Genomic DNA, 11,074 nt, shown 5'->3' with positions numbered 1-11,074 from the left:
TAGGAGTTTTGTCCCTTACCAGCCCTATGACCTGGGCATGTAATTTAATACTTCCATGCATTATTTAAGCCAGGCCCCTTTTGCAGTGCCAAACTGCCCAACTGTACATGGCAGCCCAATTTCAGAACCCCCAAAGACATCCTTCCTGCAAAGATGTGTGCCTTCTTTGGTCAGCATCCCTCATTTGAAGAGTATATACAGGCACAGGTCAGCCCTCTAGGGCAGTTCCTGCCGTTGAATCTCTCTTCCAAACCCCCCCTGCCCCAATGCATATGTAGACAAAGAGAGAGTAGTTCAAGATGGAAAGAGAGGTGGAATCCTTTTAGTGCCTAAATATCTAGAGTCTAAGTCAATATTCCCCCTTTTAAAGGTCAGAAAGGAAACTGGGCTGGAAAAATTGAGAGTGAATCATCTATTCCCATGTAAAACTCTCAAACACCTGCATGTTTTTCCTTAATGGTCATGGAAACCTCTCTAAAACTGGGCTCATTTACTATATATGTGGCCCTAGTCATGTCATGTAACACTTCCAGGTATCTATGGGGCTTACTGATGTCATCATCTGCATCATCATCATCATCATCATCATCATCATCATCATTCTCATCCTCATCTGGACTTCCTGGTCAGAAAGACCATTATTTAAAGACTCTATTTTCAGGTTTTCTAAGATACCCTTTAGGGGTGGTCAAACTGCCAGGGGGAGGTATGAAACTCCACCTTTCATCGGTGGCTCTCTCAACCATAAATAGGCTGTCTGCCAGCTAGAAGTCTATCTGTATAAATGCCTCCCTGAACCAGTACAGAAATCTAGGAATGAATGGGAATTACAGCAACCTTACACAATCAGCCCCATTAATTTGAGCAGAACCAGGGATCCTCATCTTTTTTTTTAGTAAGTGGCAACTAGACGGGTTACAGGACATGGCCAAGAAAGTTCTAGAAGCCCCCTCTTCAGGAAAATCCCAAAAGACAACTCTGGCTGTTAATGGTGTGTGGAAGGGGTGGGGCCTTAGAGCTTCACTGCACTACAGATTCTGGGATGTAGAGTTCCCAGCCCCACTCTTGTTCTGAGAAAATTTCTCAAGAGGCCACACAAGTGTCCAAGCCATGGACCAGTTGCACACTCAGGCAGTGCTGGTAGCCAAGAGCCAAGAGGAGAGCATTTCCAACTTCCATCTCTATGATGATGACACAAAAATTCATTTTTATAGAAGGATGGTGTCAGGGGCATTGATGGTCAGAGCAGAGAGTCCTGATCTCCATCTGTCCAAGGCAGCCTCTATTTTCAATCTGGCAGGTGAAAGAAAGGGTTATAGCATTTCCTTGGTTGTACTGAACATTTGCCAAATATTCATCATCTGTAGAGCCAAAAGCATGTTCTTGGGAATAGGAGGTCATAGTGTGATGTCCATTTCTCACTGCTAGGAACCAGGAAGAACCCCTTGGAGAACTGAATCAGAGTTGGGTGGGTGAGCGTCAGAGGAAGGGCACAGCATTGTAGGATCCCCAGTTGTGCCTCACAGTGTGGGCAGTCCACGCCTACTATGAGAAAAGTGTGTGTAGTCAAACAGCTCTTACAACTTCATGTCCAGGCCCTTTTTTGGCACATTGGAAACCAGTCTGTTAGCCTTGAAAATTAATAAGCCTGACATAAAATATTTCAGATTGATAGACAAGAAGAAAGATTTCAAGTGGGAGATTTGGTAACCTATTGAACCTGTCTCTTCGAGTCAACAGCCTTCTACTTTTTGAATAAACATTGGTTCTAGAAGAGACTGTGGGGGCAACCCACACACATAGGCCATCGCCTAAACAAGGTATCACTTAAAATGTCCAGGCCACCTAATCCTTTCTCAAGGCATCTGTCCAAGCCCACAGTCTCTGCCAATGAGCAGAGCCAAGTTCTACGCTGCCTGACACAGCTATAGTCCAAGGATGAGCACCTTTCTCAAGGGCAGTCCAAAATAAAGAGACCAGGGCCCCAAGATTTATGTGGCCAGACTCAAAGTGTTTAGGTGAGCTGGGCCAAAAAAGATTTCTCTAGAAATATTTGGACCCAGGCAACTAAGAGGCTATTTTAGTTATCTGGGCCACTGCACATAGAATGATTCAGGTTCAGGGTTACCCCAGTGGGTCAGGCACAGACCATGAGTAAGCAGCAGAAGGTGATGGTGAAGAGGAAATGGGAGCAGGTAAGAAGAGCAGGAGGAAAATGCCAGTGCAGGGAGGGAGAAGGAACAGCCGAGAGAGCCCTGAGCTATACCTACTCCCCCGCCGTTCCCGGCTTGCACATCCCTTCAGGCAGCTCCTCTTTCCTTGCAACTATGCCGTACACAGATGCTGCATTTCAAATACCACCTCTGGTCACTCTAGGGACAGGTTGGCATTTGCCAGGCAGCACATCACGAGGTCTGTGGAGGCACATTTCTCTTCTGGTTCCCAGCTAGATGCAGGTGACTAGTCTTTTATGCCACAAGATTTTATTTTCCATTCTTTAGCAGCAGAAACTGCTTATGCTTGCACACTCTTGACATTAAATATATGGTACATGCTTCCAGGTCAGTTGGTGGAAAGTAGTGGCCTTTACCCCAGAAACTGATTGTTTGATCACAGACTTATTAGAGTTGGAAAATATCACTTTTGGAATGATTCTTTACTGCAGTCTCAACAACAGTCTCATTTTTCTTCCTGAGGGACACATTTTAAAGAGCCAGATGGTGCCTATGTCGCAGCAGAACTCTGCCTTCTCCCCCCCCCCACCTTGCCTAGATTCGCTTTAAACACTTTCTTTTCATCTAGAGAAAATATTTATGTGCATTTGTTTAGCACTATCCCAAATATCTCGCTTGGCCCTCAAGCAATGAGGTGAGGGAAGTACAGTACCTTCTTATTTCTAAGTACCTTACTTATTTCTCACAAATTTAGAATTAGGGACCAAAGGCACAGAGAGATATAGTGACTTGCAGAAAGCACACAGCATAGTTACATAGAGTGGAGACTTGAATCCAGCCCTTCTGATGCATACCCGGTGTTCTCTCCACTACAACAGAGGACATCTCTGATTTTATTTTCTACCAAAATTTTCCACTACATTAAAATCCTAAACAGTGTGATTAGTGATTAGGTTGAAACAAGTCCTTTGCCTATCTTCAGGGCACATGCCTGTGTATGCTGGAAGGAAGGGTACACCTTGCAAGGAAAGGTATACCCTGGAGCTCCTCTGCTCATCTGTCGGGGCCAACAGAACTCCAGCATATGACCCTTAATGTCAACATGTTAAAAATCATCAAAGTGTTTGTAGTGTCAATAGTAGTATTTTTTCAATTATTCATGTGTGTAAAATATACTTACTAAGCATCTGCTCTGCACCATACATTATTGTACTGGCTGGGGGTAAACATATGACTAAAATGAGACAACATCTCCGTTTGAATGGAACTTGCTTGTTTGAGGGAAGAAAAACAGTAATAAGGAATTACATAAAGTCAGGTAGTGATTAGTGCTATGAAAAAGCCAACAGTAAGAGCTTGTGATAGGGAGACCATACCTGTCAGGGGGAAGCAACGTTTGGGTGGAGACCTGAGGGAGGTGTGGAAGGGAGGCCTATGAAAATATGGGGCCGAGAGTTCCAGGTAGAAGGAACAGCAAATGCAGAGCCTGAGCTGGGAGAACACTCTGCATGTTGGAAGAAGAGCAGGCCAGCATGGCTGGAGCTGCATATTTGAGGGGACAAGTGGTAGGAAATGAGGAGGGAGAGTAAGGTAGACAGGCTCTTACAGGTCATGGTCAAGACTGGATTTCATTTGAAGTGTGATGGGAAGGGATTACGACATTATTTAATTTATGATTTAAGAGGATCACGCTCGGGATATTTGGAGAAAAGACTGTAGAATGCAGAGAGTGGATGTAAACAAACGGTAAGAAAGCCACCGGAGTGTTCAAGGCAGGAAGATGATGCTGTGCCTCGCTCCCAGTAGCACATAAATATGCTGCTTTGACACTATATCCCCCACCGGGAACTGCCTGCCTTCTCTGCTCCTCTTTGTAGCAAAGTGTCCCCATATAGAGCCATCTATATTCACTGTCTCTAATGCCTCTGTTTTCATTCTCTCTTAAACCCCTAACATTCATGTTCTTGTGACCACCACTCCTCCAAAATTCCTCCTGTCAAGGGCATTCGCGGCATCCATGTTGCTAAATTCAGTGATTAATTCTTGGTCCTTATCTTTCCCGTCAGCAGTGAGGGTTACTGCGTAGGGTTGTGCAGCCTGTGCCTGCACAAGGCTCCCGGAACAGGGGACGGGTGGATGTGAGTTTAGCACACCTTGCATTTGCTGAACTGCTGTTTTGCAAGAGCACATCTCCCTAGAGAGGGTGCCTTTTCCTACCTCACACAAAGATCTTGACCCGTGGCAGTGATCCCATAGCAGCAGTTGACATCATCATACCTTCCTCCTTAATGCACTTTCTTTATGGCTTCCAGGACCCCACACTTGGTTTTCCTCCCCGCTCCCTGGGGGCTCCCATTAAGTCTTTTTCACTAGGTCTTCATTTTCTCATGGTGGACATGGCAATGCTGGAACACCTCAGCACTTTGGATTTTCTTTTGTCCCACACTTACACCTACATGATTTCACCCAGTCCTTTGACCTTAATACTATCTTTATGTCCACGATCCCCCAAACTTATCTCCAGTCTGGACTCATGTTTCCTGAACTCCCCCTGAATTCCAAGCTTTTAAATCAACATCTCCACTTGGGTGTTTAATAAACATCTCAAACTTAGCATGCCCCCCAGCTGAATCCTGATCTCTGCCTCCTGAAATCTGCTCCACCTATAGTCTTCTCATCTTAATACAAAGCAACTCTACCCTTCCAGCTGCTCAGCCAAATGCCTTGAGTTACTTTCCATGCTTCTCTTTCTCTTGCACACCACATCCCACCCATCAGTATATACTATTGGCACTACCTTCAAAACCCAACTGGAAGTGAACTTCTTACCACCTTCACAGTCCTATTCTGGTTTGAGCCATCACCACTGTTGCTTGCTTCACTGCAGTAGCCTCTCACACATTTTCCTGTACATTCTATTCTTGACACAGCACTCAGATCCTATAAAAATAGAAGTCACATTGTGTCATGTCTCTGCTCAAAACACTGCAGGGGCTCCCAGTTTCCCTTAGAGAAGAAGCCCAAACTCTTGTTCTTCCCTCTGTGCTTCTCCAACCATGTCTTCTACGCTCTTTCTACTGGACCTGCTCCGGCCACCTTGCTGATCCTTGAGCAGGCCAATTATATTCCAACTGTAGGGCCTTTGTATTGGCTGTTTCCTCTGCCAGAAGCACTTTCCTCCAAATATTCCTGTGACCAAATCCCTTTCCTTCTTCAAGACTTTATTTAAATTTCATCTTTTAAAATTACGACACTTCCTCTCCTTTCCAGATACTCTCGATCCCATTTATCCAGCTTTATTCTCTTCCCTGGTGCTTACCATCTTCAAACATTTAGTTATCATGCTCAATTTGGGGGTTCCTCAATGACAGTTTAAGTTCCTTGAAGGCAAGAGTTTTGTCTGTGATCTGATGCCTTCACATGTCTAGAATAGAGGCTTGCACAGAATAAGTGCTCAAAAAATATTTATTGAATGGATGAAAGAATGAGAATATGTTATTAAATGTTGTCTAATTTTTACTCCAAATCTATCCCAAAATGTAATACTAAGCCGTCGTGTAAGCCACTAGAATATTTAATGACTTGGAAAACTATTTACAATCTAGTGCTAAAATTTTTACAATCAGGTTTCAGAAAAGTAGGTAGGATATGATCCAATTTTTATTTAAACAATGTATATGTTTGCATTAAAAAGGACTAGAAGGAAATATTTATTTAACAAGTATTTCTGAAGCACCTACTATGTACCAGACATTGTGCCAATTAACTCTTCCTGGGGTGGGATTATAAATTATTTTTATTTCTTCTTTTTGCTTATCTGTATTTTCTGTATTTCTACACTAGTGATCTATTAATTTTACATTAGAAATAATTAAGCCAAGTGCTTTTATTTGCTTAGGTACTTTTGAGTGATGCGACTTTGGGCAGCACATTTTCAGGATAAATGCATAGCCCTGTGTGCATACTGATTTACTACAGTATTAATAGAAGAGGCTACAAATGGATTTCTCTCTTAAACTCCACTAACTAGGGAGAATCCCAGATCTCACTGCCTGTTTAAACAATTGCAGGGACAGCTGTGACATCCACAGTCAACATTCTTCAGCAACCAAGGAGATATTCTAGGCAATTTGTAAGCTACCGGGATAAGAGTAGACATTTTACCATTGCCCACCATCCCTGGTCTCTTGGCATTTTAATTGCTTGTTAGTAAGACACTTTGGAAAGCCTTGAGCATGAAAGAGACAACACACAGTAAATTCTAGTATAATTTTCTTGTATTCATTAAATCACTGCCAACTTGAACATGATTTCCTTTGTACAGATACACTATCATTTCTAAGAACAGTAAATTCTATGTACAGGTTTGAAGAGCAAACTTTACCTAGGGTTTATTCCCCGGAGGTATTTCTATAACATGCTATTTGAAGATTCCTCTATTTCAATTTTTAAAAACCTCCGTCTGCAGATGCTGTCCTAGGCTGTGACATTCTCAGCATTAGAGTGGGACAGATGTTTCCCAATGCTGATTTTTTTCACTGTCACTTTGTGCTTCATTATATCAGTCAGATAATGAAATGCTTAATTAGCTCTTCCCTTTTGCCACAGGATCATTTTATAAAAAGGTAAATTGAGAGCTTTGAGAATGAAATATCTCCATTTGGCATGCAGGTATCTAAACCATATTTGAATACTTGAAATATTCGTGCAAGGGTGCTTCCGGGTAGACATGGCGCACAAGACTTCCGTATAGGCATCAGTTGCTGGGGATGGTGGCCACATCATCTCTCCTTCCCCGGCAGCCCAAATATCACTTGTTTTAGCTGTAAATAACCAAATGGGGCAAATCAGCAAGAGTGGTCCTGGTTTCTGGGAAAATACTGGTTTCCAGCAAGAATGGTCCTGGTTTCTGGGAAATTCACTCTAGGCTCCTTAGAAGCTTTGCCTCTCAGGTGACAACAACCATGGAAGTCTTCACCCATCCGGACCCATACCATGTTGAGCAATCCAGTGGAACTGTCAATAGCCCTTTTCCAGATGGTTCTTCTGCCCCAAATGCAATTCATATTGTCAGGTATAATCTAGTCCCTCTAATGTTAAAAATGAGAAGTTTGTTTTCTTCTCTCCATTCCATCCACCTTGCACCCCCATGGCTCCAACCCTTGCAGTTTGCTCATTATATAGGTGATGTGCTCACCCAGCCACCTGTTCATGCTTCCTTCCTGTTATCCTCTTTGGCCCAAGGAGTGAACAAGGGTTTTTTCTGAACAGGAGGGTATTCTATCTGTGGTCAGAGTGGGATTTATAGTGTGTGCTTCCCCCACCCCACCCCCATTTGGCTGGCTGATATTTGCTCAGGGAAAAGCTAGCAGGCAAATCAGCTGACATATTGCCTGAGGTGACCAGTCGAAAAATAAGACCTTCTGAGGATGTTGCTGCAAATACTATTTTTGTCCAGAAGAGACATTCTGCTAGTCAGGATGACAATTTGGTTGGTTTAGGAGGAACCACAGGAAACAAGAGCTCAATGCTGATCACTATTATACAGATCTGGGATGATGGCACATGCGGTGACCAGCCAATTGCATTACCGTATCAGCGCATTCATTTAATGTCGTCAAGGTCAAGGAGGTCTGCTTCTCGGTGATGCTCAACAGGAAACTCAAAATATTATGTATGCCAGCAACAAGTGCCATGATTGATTTTTGTTATGGAATTAATCTGTCAAGAGTTGCAGTTTCAGGTTTGCTACCGTGAGTTATATCTCCGGTTCAGCTGGAAGACACAGCGCCGGAGAAAAGGGCTAAGCTGTCTTTGGCTATTTGCCTCAGTCAGAGCTTTGTTAAGTGCTTGCACTGCTGCTGCTGCTGTTGATAGGGAGGTAGATGTGTGGGCTGCCAAACATCATTCCATTTAAAATGCAATGAAAAGGACCCCTCTGTCATGGCAGCCGGACCAAATGGGGATAGATAGTTGTGTTGAGTTGCTTCACCCCGGGGTCCAGCTGCAGAGACTCTGATTTAAATACATCTGGGTGAGCTGCATGTAAACAAACCTCATGGGTGGAACTTGACTACGGCTGATGATGAGTCATTAGATCAAGAAGTTACATGTCTTACTGTCGGTGGATGGGAAGCCCCTGTGAGGTGTGAAGAGGGGGTGAATTGGCATTTTAGAAGGAACACTGAGACAGTCGCACAGAATGGACTGGGGACAGGGAGGACCAAGGCAGGTGAGAACAGTGAAGAAGCTGTTTGCAATAGGGAATTACTGCGTTCCCTCAAGGTGTGGACACCCACTACGGCTGCCAGCCTGACCCCCAGTGAAGCTCCCTCTTCACAGCAAGGGAACGTATTCACCATGGCCCAAAACAACCATCTTTCATTTCATCTACATCACACTATAAAATCATTTAGAGACTGTTTTCTTCTGAAATGAATTTGATTTTGATTCCCACCCCCCTTCCCTTTCTACCTATCCCTGCTTCTCCGAGGTGCTCAAAGGCCGGTTTGAGGGGAGCTGTTTTCTTTTAGGAGTTATAAAATAATTATACGAATAATTGTTCAAACAGGCTATTCACTACTATCTTAAAAAGGATCATGAAGGTCTTTTTAAGAGAAACATGGGTTTTTGTTGTTATTATTTTGTTTTGTTTTGTTTCTCAAAGATGCTTCAGCCAGTACTCAATTGATTGGCAGTTTCAATCCCTTGAAGTCAGGGAATATAGAAACATAGGATCATAGGATCTCAGAGGAGGCAGATCCCTTTTTGATTACCTCACCAAATCCAAAACATGAGTTCCTCTACAATAATCCCTCCAAGAAATAATATCATTAATAATGTCTAAAGCTTACATAGCACTCATGTGCTTTACATGTGTTAATTATTTAATCCACACAACAACCACATGGGGCAGCCATAGCTTTTGTATTCGTTTCACGCTGAGGCACAAAAAGACACAGCTTGTAAAAGAGGTGGCTCTGGGATTTCAACTCAGGCAATGTTTCCAGGACGTGTGATTACCCATTATGCTATACAAACTTCAGGTGAGTTTTCGCTTGAGTAGTTCCAGGCATGAGGAGTTCACAGGCCTCAGAAAAGGCCTATTTCATCCTTGTCTGTTCTGCTGGTTAGACATGTCCTCCAATGACCTAAAGTCTTCTTCTCTAATATTTCTACCTATATAGCCCTCTGGAGTAATAAGAACGTTTAATCTGTCTGTTGCCAAAGTCTTTTCCTGGGAATTTAAATTTGTCCTCCAAGACTTAATTCATATGTCATTTCTCTGTGAAGTTTTTGTGTGTGACAGTTAAAAGCTGGTGTATTTTTTTTCTTTTACAAGTTCTCTTGGTCCCACTCTGGGTATGTGTGTGTGTAATTACTACTGCGTTTGTGTGTTTGGTGATAGGGTCATTTTTTTAAGTCATAGGAGTAGAGTTTTATATTTCCTTATTAAATTTCTTTCAAGATTGAGCCTATTTGCTGCAACCTATTAAAATCTACTGCTATACTAGGTATTGCTCACTAGTCCTGGTTTCGTGCTATAATTTAATAAAACATGAAGAAATCGAGGCTCAGAGAACTTTAGTTGCCCAAGGTTTCAGTAAGTGGAATTTGCCCCAGTTCTATCTTTAAAAAAGTATGCAAATGCTCGCTTCTGCAGCACGTACACTAAAACTGGAGCAGTACAGAGAAGCTCAGCATGCCCCCCGCACGAGGATGACACACAAATTCATGAAGCCTTCCATATTTTTGAGTGCGCTTGTCATGGTGAGCACCAGGTGATGTATGGAAGTGTTGAACCACTATATTGTACACCTGAAACTAATATTACACTGTATGTGAACTAACTAGAATTAAAATAAAAGTTTAAAAAGCAAAAAAAGAAAAGAAAACAAATGCAAAGTTTGGTATATCATAATTGTAGTGTGTGTGTATATATATATATATATGCATACGTGTCTGTGTATGTGTGTGTGTATTTACTTCACTAGACAAGAGAAAGAGAATAAGAGGAATGTATACAAAGATGATGATTTTGGACTATTTTTTGAACCATTAAAAATAAGCCATTTGAAAAAGAAAAAAATGCATGCAAATCCAATTGCTTGCTCTCGCTGCCAGATCAACTTTTCACTCCCTCTGTTTCTGGCTTGCCTCACGCTCCAGCCCTGCCCTCCCCGCTAATGCAAAAGGAGCATGACTATAGAAGATTTCCCATCTCAGCAGCCACCTCACTCTCTATTCCTCATTTTTATTTGACTTGAATTGTGAGAAAAAGTGTTGTCCTGATATATTGCCTAATCATAGTGTAGCTTTTGGCTTGATACTGACTCTTTTTAGCCATCTTAACTGTATTATCTGTGATTATGGTTTTTAAAATAACTTAATTAATGTCATGATGAAATTAATTCATTGCTGTGTTAATGTTCAGAAAAAAAGTATTCCGGAGACTGACGTGAATTAGTAGAGGGGGTTTTAAAGCTCCATTATTGGTCTAGGAGATGATACAAAGTCAAAACTGCGAGCATTATTTTTTCAAGATTTGGAATGATGCTTAGGAAGGTATTTGCAAGTTGTATCAACTAGATAGAAATATGCAACTGTCAAGCAATATGACAGCCTGCACATAAGAGGGAAGGGTGCAGTGACAGTGGGAGTCGCCTCAAAGATCACTGTGAATCCTAAAAATAAGGACAGTGATAGGGAAGAAAAAAACAGAAATGAAATTCTCACTGCAGGATCTGGAGATAATTCCTAATCTTCTCCAGTTTTTCTCTCCTTCCCCCTCCCCCTTACCAAAACCCATGTGCAGACATAGGGCATTCTTTACTGTCGTTTTAGAAGTACCTATCTCTGTTTTTATCCTAAATCATTTTCTGCACATCTTTTTTTCTCTA

The 11,074-nt window shown here is 42.3% G+C and overlaps 1 non-coding gene across 1 annotated transcript; it reads left to right on the top strand.

Moving 5' to 3' along the window:
• The first annotated feature begins 9,821 nt into the window (after positions 1-9,821).
• On the top strand, positions 9,822-9,928 carry LOC114208532 (U6 spliceosomal RNA). Its single transcript, XR_003609043.1, has one exon. It is a non-coding gene; the product is annotated as a U6 spliceosomal RNA (small nuclear RNA).
• Positions 9,929-11,074: the final 1,146 nt, after the last annotated feature.

The sequence above is a fragment of the Eumetopias jubatus genome, unplaced genomic scaffold, assembly GCF_037043125.1.
Source record: "Eumetopias jubatus isolate StellerSeaLion01/CBP00866 unplaced genomic scaffold, mEumJub1_p1.0 scaffold_4, whole genome shotgun sequence".
Taxonomy (NCBI): Eukaryota; Metazoa; Chordata; class Mammalia; order Carnivora; family Otariidae; genus Eumetopias; species Eumetopias jubatus.
The sequence above is the reverse complement of the archived record's forward strand: the minus strand, read 5'-3'. Positions and strand labels throughout refer to the sequence as shown.